At 42.1% G+C, this 3,844-nt stretch overlaps 1 non-coding gene across 1 annotated transcript; it reads right to left on the bottom strand.

The window, feature by feature from the left end:
* Window positions 1-1,412: 1,412 nt before the first annotated feature.
* Window positions 1,413-1,516, bottom strand: LOC128687080 (U6 spliceosomal RNA). The gene has a single exon (XR_008406767.2). It is a non-coding gene; the product is annotated as a U6 spliceosomal RNA (small nuclear RNA).
* Between the last annotated feature and the right edge of the window lie 2,328 nt (window positions 1,517-3,844).

Here is a 3,844-nt window from a genome sequence, read left to right as displayed (position 1 = left end):
AACCACTCACGTACCTGTACACACTTTCTGAGATTTTTCAAACCATTAACATTAATAGTACACACCTAACTTTGCCAAAGGTGGCTTTCCTCTAGGGGGCACCACACCCTTTTTCTCTTTGCGTCGGCAAGCACCTAAGCCACTGCCCGTGCCTTAGGCATTCTCCGTGGTAATACCTGCTGTCCTGGACCCGCGCGACCCCCCACCCATGATTTCCGACCACGTCTTCTTCCCTGAACGTTGTCCAGGGGTCAAGACGTCGTCGGAGTCGGACAGGGTAGCCGCACGTTTCCTAGAAACAGCATCCTCAGCAATGTCAGTACCTGAGGTGTTCTCCTTGTGAATATCTACCTCAACAGACCCTCTCGGACCCTTCAAATCTCGCACCTTAACTAACTGATCAACATCTAAGCGTGCTCTCTCCTCACCTGAACACTTCAACAAAGGCACACACGGCACAGAATCATACTCATGCGACACTAAAAGGTCGCTCAATGTAGATACAATATTAGCCTCTATGTCATCTGCCTCTCTTGCTAGAGGGATCTCACTTCTCACGTGTTCCACCTCATCATGGGAGACAATCCCAGGTAGAGTCACACAAGATGACTCTACTAGCATGGCCCGATCAACCTCAGCACTCCACGATGTCAGGTGCTGCAAGTCCACGACGACTTCGTCTTCCTGAGTCTGACGGGGAACCTCGCCGTGAGAACGACGACCACGTCCCGAGGGTGGTTGGCGCTGAACACATTGTGCCGCCATGTGATCCAAAGCGCCGCAGAGGTGGCAAGTTCGTCTCTGTCCAGGATACGTAACGTACACCTGGGAACGAAAATCCTCCAGGTGTACCTACGAAGGAATTGGCTGGCGTAGGGACATTTTCAAAATGAAGGACCCTTCTTGAAGACCAGCATAGAGGCCGTCAGACCATCGACCCATAGTAACCTGGTGGATCTTCCCATAACGTTCAAAAGCGTCACGTATGTCGACTTCATTGGCCTCAAAAGGCACGTTTCGCACACGTACCCACGTATAGTATCGTGAAACCTCGTGCAGCTGAGCAGTGACTGCTGGGGTGACTTGCTTGCTAACATCCTGGTACTGATTGACAATCTGCTCATAGGTCTGAGTATCACAAAACTTGACGAAAATCCGGGAAAGTCCATTCAAGGCGACGCCACACAGGGATTCACGCTAGATGCCATATGTATCACGAATGTTCGCTGGCACTAACACATTTTTCTATGCGCTGGTGATTGTGCCCTGTATTAGTTCAATACAAACAGTATTAACTCTCCGGCGAAAACCAGTCGCCATTGTTGTTGATGTATCAAAAGCTCCTCCACCAGGTGTTGGGACTGAGCAGAAGCAGCTGACAAACGCTCAGCACAACGTCTGAGCAGAAAATGAAAAATGTGGAATGCTTCACGATTTTGCGTGTCATGCTTGCGCAGAGGTCATGCTAATCTCTGTATCATTCCAATTTTAGTATAAGTACTGCTGAAGCAAGTACGTCCCTTCACTTATTATGTTCCCCTCACTGGCATCACCTCACACAGTATTTGAAAAGGCCGATTCCTCCTGTGGAAATGGAAAGATAGAAACATCAATGATAACATAATTAAATAAACAATTTTATTAATATGTAGAACTAGTATAGAATATATAAAACATTTAATCATGAAATTAATCCTACATGAAGATTAGATTAGATTTTGCCACCGAAGTGGCTACTTTATTGTGCACCCCATATCCATCCTGTGGACGGTAGAGCAAGAGCAAATGGATACACAAAAGGCCTAGGAACTAGGCCTGAAAGGGTTTCAGGTGTACATTTTGATCAATATCTACAGTTCACTTATCTGTTTCAAGTAAATTTAAGAAATTTGCTTAGTATATCTGGTATCTTATTTTCATTAATGAGATATGTAAACATGCCACAAAGGTTATTATACTGTCTATCTGTATTCCTCAGTGAGTGGACAATTAATCACATAGTGTTCAAGACAGTGACCATATGCTTGAGCACATAATCTACATTTAGTTTGATCATTTGTGTGTCTCCCAAACTGCCAGAAGTACTTGTAACATAGCCTAAGCCTGGCGACTACAACATCAGTCTGTTCACATCGCATGTTGCTCCATAAACATACTTATCTACGTTCATGTTATTGTAGTGGGATATAGATCTACCCAGACTTCTAATTGCATTCCTATAACATTCATTGTCATTATATATTTCTCTCCTATTTATATTTCTGATGCTAGACACACATATATCAAAATTATATTCTACATTCTCCTTCAGGGTACTCTTCTTGGCTAACGCATCAACTTTATCATGAGGAGTAATCCAATGTGTGATGGGATCCATAGCAATTGTGCATAGATTCATTTTTTCCTGGATTTTTGAGTATCTATACTTGGCTTCTCCAATGAGCATGTTGTTGGAGTCATTATATGAGTCAAGAGCCTTCAATGATGACAGAATCAGTAATGATGATAGAGTCAAGCTCAGTGTCATAAGTTAACTTTAGTGCCATTAGGATCAGAAACATTTCAGTTTGCAGTGTAGACGCCCAGTTGTTAATTCTTATGCCTTCCTGTGACTCTGATAAAGGTTACACGGTATTTCCTTACAAACTCCCACCACATCCCCCTCTCCCACAACTTTCCTACTCCAAAAACCCTCCTCCCACCTATCCGCATATTGTGACCCCTGAATGGGTAACAATGTATATAATGTATATTACCTGTTCATATAATTATATATTGCTTATATTTGCGATATTAGCTAAATCGTAAATATATTGCTTTATATTATTATTTGACTTAGTTATATTATTAGGTAGGATCTAACATTTATATATTATTCAGTGCTCAAAGTTCGTAAGTGTTAAGTAGCTGACAGCATTGTCTAACTACTGTAATTATCGCTCCGCTCGTTTTGCTGCCGTCTTCTCTGTAGCTGCTGGGCAGCAGCAGTCCACGGAGAGTCACGTGATCAGGGGGGTTGATCACACCTTGCCTGGAGTAGAGTCTGCCTCACCTGCGCTCCTTCTTGTCTGTTTGATGTGCCTTCCAACAAGATGCCTCTCTCCAGCTCTCCCTTGTGGGCCCTTGTTGGAGGATTGTCCTGTCACTTTCTTGTTGTTGGTTCTGTGTAACTCTGTTCACAGAGCATGGCCCAGACTTAGTGATTTTCGACGTTGTACTGAGGTTGTGAGTCGCATTGACACTCTTGAGAAACTGAGGTCCTGAGCTGTAGCTTCTGACCTAATTTGTACTGGTATCTGTGTACTGTCACAGTCGGGGATTTTCTAATGCTGAACTTAGATTCAGTAGTATGGGAGTTTTGTGACTTTTGTGGAGGATCTGCAGATGGTCCCTACTTAGTGTCGTTATATTATCTCCTTGTTCAGGATTCTGTGTTGCTGTTGCTTGTTATATTGCTGTTCGGCTTAACAGTCGTTTTGTTGTTCAAGCAAGCTGTTATGGTTGCCAGGTTGGTCAAGAAGTTAGTTTATGTGAGGACTTTTAGTCAGTCACTGCTTAAGTCTAGTCGAGTCTTGAGACATAGCGAACTACTTAGAGCACTTAGACACACACACACAAACTTATATATATATATATATATATATATATATATATATATATATATATATATATATATATATATATATATATATTATGTCATTAAATGCAATGTACCAGACAGTACTTAAAAGCCATAGAGACGTGATATGAGCCTTCAGCTTAATACTACTGTACATGAGAGAAGTGTAGGAACTTGTATCCTATATTATATTCAATTGATTACTTTAATTTACTTTGATCTTAT

This window comes from Cherax quadricarinatus, chromosome 7 (assembly GCF_038502225.1).
Source record: "Cherax quadricarinatus isolate ZL_2023a chromosome 7, ASM3850222v1, whole genome shotgun sequence".
Lineage (NCBI taxonomy): Eukaryota > Metazoa > Arthropoda > Malacostraca > Decapoda > Parastacidae > Cherax > Cherax quadricarinatus.
Note: the sequence above shows the minus strand (reverse complement) of the source record. Positions and strands in the feature narration are given on the sequence as shown.